Source organism: Muscardinus avellanarius (genome assembly GCF_963383645.1).
Source record: "Muscardinus avellanarius genome assembly, chromosome: 2".
Classification (NCBI taxonomy): Eukaryota; Metazoa; Chordata; class Mammalia; order Rodentia; family Gliridae; genus Muscardinus; species Muscardinus avellanarius.
The window spans coordinates 65,465,752-65,478,011 of record NC_137787.1 but is presented as its reverse complement, the minus strand read 5'-3'; positions in this window follow the sequence as shown (position 1 = coordinate 65,478,011).

The window sequence follows — 12,260 nt, the reverse complement described above, 5'->3', positions numbered from 1 at the left end:
AACCCCTCGGCAGGCTCTTGTCCTGGCCTCGGAGGCCCCAGTACCGGCCTTGCCTCACGGCAGGCTCCGATGCCGGCCTCGCTGGCCCCAGCAGCGGCCTAACCCCTCGGCAGGCTCCGATCCCGGCCTCGGAGGCCCCAGCACTGGTCATGCCTCAAGGCAGGCTCCGATGCCGGCCTCGCTGGCCCCAGCACCGGCCTAACCCCTTGGCAGGCTCTTATCCTGGCCTCGGAGGCCCCAGTACTGGCCTTGCCTCACGGCAGGCTCCGATGCCGGCCTCGCTGGCCCCAGCACCGGCCTAACCCCTCGGCATGCTCCGAACCTGGCCTCGGAGGCCCCAGCACTGGTCATGCCTCACGGCAGGCTCCGCTGCCGGCCTCGTTGGCCCCAGCACCGGCCTAACCCCTCGGCAAGCTCTTATCCTGGCCTCGGAGGCCCCAGTACCGGCCTTGCCTCACGGCAGGCTCCGATGCCGGCCTCGCTGGCCCCAGCACCGGCCTAACCCCTCAGCAGGCTCTTATCCTGGCCTAGAGGCCCCAGTACCGGCCTTGCCTCAAGGCAGGCTCCGATGCCGGCCTCACTGGCCCCAGCACTGGCCTAACCCCTCGGCAGGCTCTTATCCAGGCCTCGGAGGCCCCAGTACCGGCCTTGCCTCACGGCAGGCTCCGATGCCGGCCTCGCTGGCCCCAGCAGCGGCCTAACCCCTCGGCAGGCTCCGATCCCAGCCTCGGAGGCCCCAGCACTGGTCATGCCTCAAGGCAGGCTCCGAAAATGTCTCTTTTTTAAACTGGAAAAAGATAGATGGGTTCTAAGTAAAAATTAAGTTATTTTAATCAAGTGCAAATTTATTATTTTTTAAAAGTAGCTACTAAGTTCCATAAAATGAACCTAACTACATTTGTTCAGCTAAAAATGCATACATTTCTCAATGAATACTGTCAAACTACCTACAGGAAATTTCTGAAAGATTTGTATTGTCTCATTCTTTCATTTTTTTTTAAACAAGCACTAGCTTTGAAATTGCCCCTCTAATTCAATATCTGTTTTTTAAACCAGGGTAAAGTGGGAAGCCTCCCTGTCTCAGGGTCACAACGCCCTCTGGGTAGGTAGCAGCAGAGCCCTAGTGGCTGGGAGCAGACTTTCAAAGAGTGTGGATCAGGCAGAGTTGGCTTGATCTGCACCACCATATACTGTCCCCCTATACACACACATAGAGACCTCTGCAGGAAGAACCCACTGGTTTACAGCACCTTTTCTTTTCTTCCTTCCTTTCTTTTCTCTCTCTCTCTCTCTCTCTCTCTCTCTCTCTCTCTCTCTCTCTCTCTCTTTTTTCTACTGGGGATTGAACACAGGGTCATTCTACCCCCATGCTACATCTCCAACTCTTAAATTGCCAAGGGTCTCAGTAAGTTGCTGAGGCTTGCCTTCAACCTGTGATCCTGTGTTCTCAGCCTTTCAGGTACTGGGCAGGCAAGTACCACCACACCTGCCTTACAGCACCTGTCCATCTAGTTGCACCAGTGCTGTGGAACTGTCCCCTTTTTCACAGTTCTCATTTTCTCTTTCTCACTTTTCTGGGATCATCTCCTACATGCAGTGCCCTTCTTTGGCCCAGCCAACAAGATAGTATCATCAGAAGATAATAATAGTGCCAACAAGGCTGACAGCCAGACCTTCTCTGATGCCCTCTAGGGAGACTACTTTTCTGATGTTACCAGCATCAGCACTGCAGAGACAGAAGGATGCCTAGAGCTGTGAACAGGCGAACTTTTTTTTTTTTTTTTTCCTGGTATTGAAGATTGAGCCAGGGATGTTCTACCTCTGAGCTATACCTTTAACCCATTTATTTATTTATTTATTTATTTATTTGTTTGTTTGTTTGTTTGTTTGTTTTATCTTGAAACAGAGTCTTGCTAAGTTAATAGGGTCTCACTAAGTTGCTGAGGCTGGCCTCAAATCTGTGATCCTGCTGTCTCAGCCTTCCAATACTGAGATTGAAGTGCTTTATGAACAAGCACTTTCTACTGCCTGTGGCTTCAACCCCTGAGTGCATCCTGTGACTCCTGCAGAAAGGATTTGTACCAGTATTGGGAATGGCTTAGGAAGATTTGAGAAAGCTCGGATTATTAATAGATATATTTCAGAAATAATTGTGTCAAAATGGCAGACCTAGAGAGAGAAAGGCTTGCCTTTGGTCAGGAAGCAAACAGCTATTGAAACCTAGATTGACTTAGCTAAAAGTAATTGGCAAGTCAATAGAAGAGGGGAACTAGGCCTTTCTCTGTCTAAAGACAGATCTACATGATCAGATAATCTAGCTAGGATAGGACGAGGGGGTCGACCTGACCTTTGATCATGACCTTCATGAAAAGAGACCTAGGTGGAAAGGACACCTGGGCTCCACCTTGGCAGGGAAATAAGGGGACTACGTCAGAATTACATGACAAGATGGAGGCCATATGTATAAAAAAGCTGGGTCCACATGTGGTCCCTTTGGTGAATTCGCTCGAATTGCCCCCTCCCCATGCCATTTCTGAATGACATGGGGCTTTAACTGTCTTCTGTATTTCTATCTTTTTTTAATTTTTATTGGTGCATTATATTCATACATCATATTGGGGTAAAAAACTTGTGTGTAGAGACATGCACACATCACTGATTTAACCCCTACCCAATTCCCACCCCATTCCCTTCCCTTCCCTCCCTCCCTTGCTCAGCTTAGTGGTTGACTTCAATTTGTTTAAGTACATTGTGTGTTATAGAGATTTTCCTTCTTCCCCCCTCCTTTCTCCTCCTTTAGGTTGTCTTGTTTGCTCCTCTATAGGATTTCCTTTTTCATCTAGAGTTCCTCCTATGACCCAATTCTCCCTAATTCTCACATATTAGGGAAAGCATCTGATTTCTTATTTTTTATGACTGACTAATCTCACTTAGCATAATGTCCTCCAGTTCCATCCATTTCCCTGAAAATGATGTAATTGAGTTTTTTTTTTTTTTTTGATGGCTGAGTAAAATTCCATTGTGTACATATCCCACAGTTTTGTAATCCATTCATCTGTTGATGGACATCTTGGCTGGTTCCATAGTTTGGCTATGGTGAATTGTGCAGCTATGAACATAGATACACATGCATTAGTTTGGTAGTTTGGTTTCTTTTCTTTTGGGTAGATACCCAGAAGTGGTATTGCTGGATCAAATGGTAGATTTGTTCCCATTCTTCTGAGGATTCTCCATACTGTTTTCCAAAGTGGTTGCACTAATTTGCAATCCCACCAACAATGTTTTAGAGTTCCCACTTCTCCACATCCTCGCCAGCATCTATTGTTGGTTGTATTTTGAATGATTGCCATTCTAGTTGGAGTTAGGTAAAATCCCAGGGTAGTTTTGATTTGCATCTCTCTGATTGCCAGTGATGTTGAGCATTTTTTCATGCATTTATTGGCCATTTGAATTTCTTCTTTTGTGAAGTGTCTATTTAGTTCACTTGCCCATTTTGTTATTGGATGCTTTGTTTTCTTAGTGTTGAGTTTCTTGAGTTCTCTGTATATTCTAGATAATAGTCCTCTATCAGAGGGGTAGGTGGCAAAAATCTTCTCCCATTCTGTTGGCTCTCAATTGAGGTTCTTGACAGTTTCCTTTGCTGAACAGAAGCTCTTCAGTTTCATGCAATCCCATGTATTGATTCACCTTTTAATTTGTTGTGCCTTTGGGGTCTTGTTGAGAAAGTGTTTATCTGTGCCTGTGTGTTGCAGTGTTGGACCTATGCCCTCTTCAAGGAGCTTCAAGGTCTCTGGTTTGATTTCCAAGTCTTTGATCCATCTTGAGTTGATTTTTGTGCAGGGTGAGAAAGTGGGATTAATTTCCAATTTTCTGCATATGGCTAACCAATTTTGCCAACACCATTTGTTGAAGAGACTATCTTTTTTTCCAGTGTATGTTTTTGGCCCCTTTGTCAAAAATCAATTGGCTGAAGGTGTGTGGACTTATTTCTGGGTCTTCTATTCTACTCCATTGGCCTATGTATCTGTTTTTTTTTTTTTTTTTTTTTTTGCCAGTACCATGTTTAAAGTCAGGAATTGTGATTCCTCCAGCATGGTTTTTGTTGCTGAGAACTGCACTATTTCTGTCTTTTTAATAAACTTCTTTAAATCTTCAGGAAGACTCTGGGCTAATGCATATTGACTATTAGCTCAGGACAAGAACCCTCAGTTTTTCTGATTTTTTTTTTGGGGGGGTTTGTTGTGGTTTGAGGGAAATTGTGTCTGGGACCCAAACAGGGGTCCCTGGGGACAGTTTTCCCAAAACCATAACATTCCCACCATAACAGGATTTGTGCTTTCAATGATGATCTCAGATGGGAAAGCAAACATTGCATCCAGTTAGCCTAACCCTACCTTGTACCTCCAAATTTGTAGTTTTTAAAATTACCTTAGCATTTAAACTGTCTCAGAGTAAGGCTTTTTCCTTGCCTTTTCTAACTTTAGAAGGCTATTTTCTTCAGCATTTTTAGTGAGTTGGGAATGGCTTAGTTGGTACCATAACTTTCTAGAACTAGATCTACAGAAATATTCATAGTTGTGAAGGACAACTTTATTTTAAATTAGGATATTTTATTCTTTCATTTATTTGTTAAACTAGTCTTTGTTAAGACGTGCTTTTATGACACGATGATCATGTTAACAGTGGGATTTAACTTTGGGGCTCCAAGTTCCCCGATTCCAACACAAAGGGCTCTAAAATATGCACTCCCTCAAGGGACATATTTTACAGAAATGGGACTCAGGGGCATTGTACCTTCAAGCTATCCCCACCCAGCCCTATTTTTTAGTCTTTTTAGCTTTGAAACAGGGTCTCATTGAGTTGCAAAGGGCTTTGCTAAGTAGCTGAGGCTGTCCATGAACTGAACCGCAATCCTTCGGTCTCCACCTCCTGAATGCTGGGATTACAAGCTTACACCACCACTCCTGGCAAGGGATATTGTTTGAATCAATCAGAAATCTCTATTGTGTCACTGGAAAGAAGTTCTATAAAATCTAAAATAACACTAAGGGTAAACGTCATTCTAATACACAGCCAAGGCTATGCCTTGAAGTGACTCATGCTTCTTGCAGAAGAAATGCTCACAGCAGATAGTTGCATTCAGAGGAAGCTGTGCATAACTTAGGTTGCTGATCACAAGCCAAACAGGAGGGGGAGTGCAAGAGAGCAATGCTGAGGGGGAAGCTCCACTTGGCACCAACAGAAGGACAAGCAGCACGGCCTCCACCACTCCACTCTGTCTCTCTCTGTCATTCCACCTCTATTCTATCTTTTCTCCCCTCCATTTCTGCTTCTTAGAAAGATCCCTGGTTGTTCCCCACAAAAGCTTAATTCCTCAAGCTTGGGTCCTTGTGAGAGGAAACACAGGTGAGAAAATGACAATCCAAATGCTCCTTGGCTACAGAGAGGTGCTGGCTGCTCCCCTTTTCTGGTGTTTCTGGCTCTATTCACACTAAGAAACATCTGGAGGAAAGAATTACCCTGTGCACTTGGGCTTGAATTGAGTTTTGAACTGCAAACTAGCTCCCCCGTCTTCTCCAATTTTGCTTCTCCAAAGACAAGATACCCTTCAGGCAGAAGTCCAGAGTCCTGCTCAGTCTACTCCCATGCTACCTTATTTTCTCTTAGTAAGTAAAAAGATGATTTCTGACAGCCATACACTTAACATGTTGGAGGGAAAATGTTTGGGAGACAAGCGTTGTGATTTACTTTGGGCAAACGTGCCTGTCCTGAGCATGGTCAGGACCCTGGAGAGCCTCCAGGCGCATGGCCTTCAGCAAGTGCTTTTCAGCAGAAGGAAGATCAGGCCGATGGCTTCAAGATGTTTGTCAAGAAATGAGTCTCACCAAACCTCTCATTGGTACAAACAATAAAATTCTTGTCATGGCTTGGGTTAAAATGCAAAAGAGCATTCTTTGCTGTGGAATAAAATTATTGCCATGTTACGATTACACAAGCCACAGGGCAGCTCCTTCCTGTTAGCTGGCGCACAGGCAGAACGCTCGAGGTCACGTGTGCCTGATGCCATTGGTGTGGCAGGAAATGTGCTTTAGAATAAACTTTGGATCTGCATCGCCCCTCCATCCCGGGACTCAGGATTAAAACTTCAGTCATGCACAGCTGCACACATCTGTAATCTCAGCTACTTGGGAGGCTGAGGCAAGAGAATTGTTGGTTTGAGGCCTTCCTGGGTAACTTAGGCAGACTCTGTATTAAAATAAAACAAAAAGAGCTAGAGGCATAGCTCAGTGGTAGAACACTCTGGTTCCAAATCCCCAGTACCAAAAAAAAAAAAAAAAGAGTTAAATTTATTTATTTATTTATTTATTTATTTATTTATTTATTTTTGGTGGTACTGGGGGTGGAACCCAGAGGCTTTCTACCTCCGGGCTACACTCCCAGACCTATTTTATATTTTATTTGGAAACAGGGTCTCACTAAGTTGCTGAGAGCCTCACTCAGTAGCTGAGGCTGGTTTCGAGCCTGCGCGATCCTCCTGTCTCAGCCTCCCAAGCAAGGGGATTACAAGCATGTGCCGCCACCCTGCCCAGCAAGAATTAAATTTAAAACAAACAAAAACACTTCAGAGGAAGCCTGTGGGTCAGTGTTTTCAGTTCAGAATCAGTTGTTTCCCCATGACCTCAGATAGAAGGCCGCAGTCTGGCTGCCCAGAGTGATGGCTTAGATGGCATCTTCACCTTGATGGTGTCAATCATCGTGGGGCGCTCAGAGAGCCCTAGCATGCTTGATTGTCTGTGTACCATGCCTTTCATTTTTTTTTCAGATAGAAGTATGAATTGTGTTATTACTTAAATTTTTTAGTTAAAAAATTTTTTTGGCACTGGAAATCGAACCCAGAGGCATTCTACCTCTGAGCTACACGCCCAACTCTTTTTATTTTTTATTTTTGAAACAGTCTCACCAAGTTGCTGAGTCTGGCCTCAAGCCTGTCATCCTCCTTTTTTTTTTTAACTTTTATTAGTTCTTTAGGCTGTAAACGCGTAATAGTAAAGAGAACTCAGACTTTTTTCCCTCAAGAGACTCAAGTTTAAAGTTTCCCTCTTAACAAATGAACGAAAAACAGAAAGTCTCAAGATTATCTCCTCTTCTGTATCCTGCGAGTGGAAGCGTCAGTTTTAGCATCCTTTTCACTGCTCTGCCATTGGTGACATCTTGGGCAGTCCCATGGATCTAGGGGATTAGTCAAAGCTGTGGGAGGAGTTGATATACTGTCCTAAGTAAGTGGAGTTGGAAGTCAAAACAATGGACTCAAAATCTTGGCTATGCCACTCTTTACTGAAGAGTCTGGGGAAAACTACTTAATTTCTGAGGCTGGGGCTAGTTCTTGGCAGCTGTAAAATGAGACTTATTAAGACCAAATTCTCAGGGTCGTTGTGAAGATAATGGCAGACACTATATGCAAAGCTTCCTGCTCAGTTCCTGGAACATGGCAGATAGTAAATGTCCCTCTCTGTGTCCACTTCCTAAACGTGAACGTTTTTGTGCTGAGAGAGAAAAAAATGTCTGTGAAATACTCTTCCAAGGTGAGCGTAAGAATGTGGGACTTCAAAAAGATGGAACTATTTCTCTTACTTTCAGAGAAAAATAGTACCTGTCAAACCCCAACTACAGTTACAATAAAATCTTTATTAAAAAAGAGAACTTTCCAAGCCTTAACTTATGTCTTGCCCATCTGACAGGGAAAAACTAGAATACAACAACCGCGGGTAAGCTTTCAAGTGGTTTTGTTTTCATCTTTATTTCTGCAAAGAGCCGTGCTCCGCGGTGCCGAGAGCTTGATTCTCTTGTGTGGATGCATTTTTTAGGAACTTCAAAGCTAGACTTAGGTGATGGGCTGCTCACACCATTCCTCCCCTCATAGGCTTGCAGCCTTATTGCAACTTGTTCTGGAAGACAGCAGGTCCCCTCCCTCCTCCCTTCCCCCAGAGCCAGAAATTCTAAAGTCCAGGAGCTAAATATCACCCGGATTTGTTGCCTGCTGGTGTGGAAAGCAAGTCGCCTTTCAGATGTCTGCAGAGTTGGAAGACCTTTGTGTGCCTATCATGTTTAACCCGCACTGACGGGTGATTGGCAGCCTAACAGCTGAGCCACCGCCATTTGGCTGAGAGTTCAGACCCCTACATGACGAGCCCTAGCAGGATCCCGGTTTGATTTGCTGTGGCCACGAAGTCTGAATCGCTGCTACAGAGGAGGAGGCAAGGGTGACAGCTGGTAGCCATTCTCGTCAATAAAGTTGTGACGGTTGAGATGTACGAGCAATCAGAGCTGCTAATTTCATAGACTTCGAGCCAAGTGCTTAGTGTCAAAACTAGCTATGGTCAGTGACGCGAATGGCTGTGAAGGGTCCCTCCTGGACAAGGCACCCCTTGCATCCTTTCCTCCTGGTAGGTTAGAAGCAGATTGGATCTGGATTTCCAGGAATAGGTCCAATTTGAGAAGGAGTCCTTTTAATTTTTTTCAACTTCTAGTAACTTTATTTTTGTGATTATTGGGGATTGAACTCAGGGGTGCTCTACCACTGAACTATACCCCCAACCCTTTTTATTTTGAGACAGGGTCTTGCTAAGCTACCCAGGCTGACCTCAAATTTGTGATCCTCCTGCCTCAGCCTTCCAAGAAGATCACAGGCCCAGTATGTCTAGCCTTCTAGTAACTTCTTAAAAGCCAGATTTATTAAGGTATAGTTACATGCAGTGAAATTCAAATGTTTGGTAAGATTGAACCAACACATACAATCAGGGAATCCTCTCCACAATTGAGAAAAAGAACATTTCTAAAAATTACTTCTTGGTCCTTTGTTTGTCCTTCCTCCCTATTCTTCAGCCCCTGGTGACCACTGATGGGTTTTCTGACCCCATAATTTTGTCTTTTCCTGTTCTGTAAGTAGAGTTATACACTATGCAAACTTTGGAGACTGACTTCTTTCACTTAGCATCATGCTTTTGGGGTTCGTCTGCATTGCTGTGTTTATCAGTAGTTCATTCCTTTCTGAGCAGAATTTCAGCATATGGCTATACTACAACTTTATCAGCTTATTAGACTGTTTCTACTTCTTGCTGGTTATGAATAAAACTGTTATAAGTATTTAATGCCTTATTTTTTAAAGAAAAAAATTATAGGAAAGTAGATGACTTTGCTCTATAGGAAACAGAACTATTTGAGCAGGAATGATCCTAGAGGCTCGGGGTGTGGCTCAGTGGTACTGCTCTCACCTAGCATGTTGGAGGACCTGAATTTGATCCCCAGCCCTTGAAAAAAAAATTCATAGAGATGAGTTCTTTCTTCATTGGCTCACAGACATGCTATTTTCCTATAATTGTCATTGCAGAAACTTTGAGATGTGGGCTAGGAATCCTACCCCATTTTACAGAAATAGCTTCAAATTTTCCTATAGTTAAGACTTTTAACTTCCGACTGGCTTCTGTTCTCCCTGATTTCTCAGCATTCTGTCTGCACAGAAATTCTCCTAGGTGCTTTTGGGGTAGTCACAAAAGCAGCATAAATTCCTCCATGAAATGGCTTCAGCCAGCTGGGTATGGTGGTTGAAAGCCTTGTAACCCTAGTCCTTGGGGGACTGAGTTGGACTGCAGGTTTGAAGCTAGCCTCAGCAACTTACCAAGCTCCCTTTTCCAAATAAGAAATAAAATAGGGCTGGAGTGTATCTTCTAGGTAGAATGCCCCTGGGGTCAACTCCCAGAACCACACACACTTACATAACAAATAACTACAATATCAGGCGGAACCAACCAATGTCCCTGCCCCAGGTCTCAGGGGCGGGGAGACTAAAGTGGGCAGTGAACATGGCCAGAGGAAGCACACTCTTCATGAAGCTGCCTCCAGGCCCCTGCTTTGTGGAAGCAGGCAGGGCATAAATAATATGAAGCAAATCCCATAAAAGGCTGAAAGAAAATAAAGGGAATGGAAACAGCCACTAGGAGCACAGACCCAAGGGACTTTCTCAGACCACAGTGAAAACCTGACTTCTAGGATGAAGGAAAACTCCTCTCCACAGCTTCCTTCTTGGGGAAGCAATTATCAGGCAAGGCCTTCTTTGATTGTCAGCACTGGAGAATCAAAGTGGAAAACTCTTTCATAAGCCCGAAAATACTGCACTTGCTCTGTGTGTTGGAGATAGAAGCCAGAATTTTTTAAATGGTTTAGGAAGAAGAAGTGTCCATGACATCCTATTTTTTTCTAAGAAAGAATTTGCCTTCCTTGGTGCTGCTTTTGGTGGCATTTGCCTGCCGGGCCTCCCGCAATCTGCACTCTTTGTGTTCTGATAGGATGGCTGCTGACCAGCTGTCCCTCCAGCCAGAATCCACTCTTGTTCTTTGTGAAGTCGGCCAACTGCAGTTAGGAGGGGAAGGCTGGGCTTTTCTGCTGCATCTTTATGTATCTTCTGTGCTGGGCCTAGTGGGCGCTCCTTGCCAGTTCCATTAGGAGGGCAGGAGAGTTTACCCAGCCTGGATCACCAACCAGGAAATCTATCCAGACTGTATCCCTGCGGAAACAGTGTTTGTGTCTGTCCTCTGGGTGGGCACCAAATTCCAGACCAGGCCAGAAGTTCCATCCACAGCTGCTGGTCTATGAGACCTTTAGAGCCCCCAAGAACATGAAAGGACATGGGAAGGTCTGAATTTTTTGCTTCCATTTATAAGGAAAAGAGAAAGAATAGGAATTATGATTTTTTAATAAATGGGGCTATACCATATAATACCTAGGAATTCAAACTTGAGGGCAAAACGACTAGATTTGAGCCCTGACTCTACCACTCTCCAGCTATGCAACAAGGGGCAAGGCATTCAGTCTCCCTTTGCCTCAGTGTTCTCAGCTGTAAAGTAGAAATAAGAGCGGTCTCTACCTGTTAGGGTTATTATGAGGATTTATGAGTTAATTTTTGTAAAGGGCTTAAAGCAAGGCACAGAACATAATAATCCATACATTTTTTTGTTAAATAAAAATAATGGAGCTTTCCCTATATCTTCTTCCTGATTTTTCTTGCCTACCAACACCAACATGTCAAGCTGAATGTAGATATGGATCCTTTTCTTCTAGTAATTTTCTTTCTCTTTTGCTTCTTTTTTGGCGGAGGGTACTGGGGGTTGAATCCAGGAACATTCTGTCTCCAAGCTATACCCCCAGCTCTTTAATTTTTCTTTTTAATTTGAAACTGGGTCTTGCTAACTTTCCCGAGGGTCTCACTTAGTTGCTGAGATTGGCCTCATCCCTGCAATCCTCTTGTCTCAAGCCTCCCAGGTACTGGGATTACAGGCCTGTGTCACCATGCCCAACTTTCTATTCTTAACAGGTGTCCTTCCACCTCCATATCAGTTTCCCAGGATATCAGTAATAAAGTACCACCAACTTTATAGCTTAAGACAACAGAAACTTATTTTTTTGTGGTTCTGGAGGCTAGAAGTCCCAAATCAAGTAGTGAGCAAGGTTGGTTTCTAGTGGAGACTCTGAGGAACGGGCCCCCGCCTCTCCTTTAGTGTCCTGAGGTTCTGCTGGTGTGGTGTGTTTGTTTCTAAAGGGCAGTGTATTCTCTGGTTCATGTCCACACCCAGCACCCTGTCCACCAACTGTTCTACCTGATCCTTCCCACGTTGTGTTTCCTGTTGGCCCCAAAGGCATGTGCGTTGGCAACACCTGCTATGGGATTTTCTTCCCCAAACACAATCAAATGCTTTTCTATCTTATTACAAAATGGTCTAGTGCAGACTCGGCTCAATTATTTCTGGAAAATAGGAATGGTTTATAAAGATCAATCCGATTTCGGAAGGGCTTCAATCCTCTGGAGAATTCACCGACCTGTAATTCTTTTTTTTTTAATTTTTATTTTTATTTTATTGGTGCACTGTATTCATACATCATAGTGGGATACAAACTTTTGTAGACATACATGCACACATCGCCCAGTCAGCCCCCACCCGATGCCCACCCCATTCTCTCCCCATCCCTCCTTCCCATGCTTGGCTTAGTGGTTGACATCTAGTATTATAGCATTTTATACAAAATTTAAAATGATAATTTCACATAACAGTTTCATTTGTCTGATACCAAGCTTTTGATGACTTAAAGTTAACATTTCAATATTTCTTTTTGCTTTCTTTCTTACCAGAGAATATTTTTCTATATTTTTTAGGTGAAACTATCATATATTTATATATTTATTTTTCAGAAAAAAAATCTATCCTAAT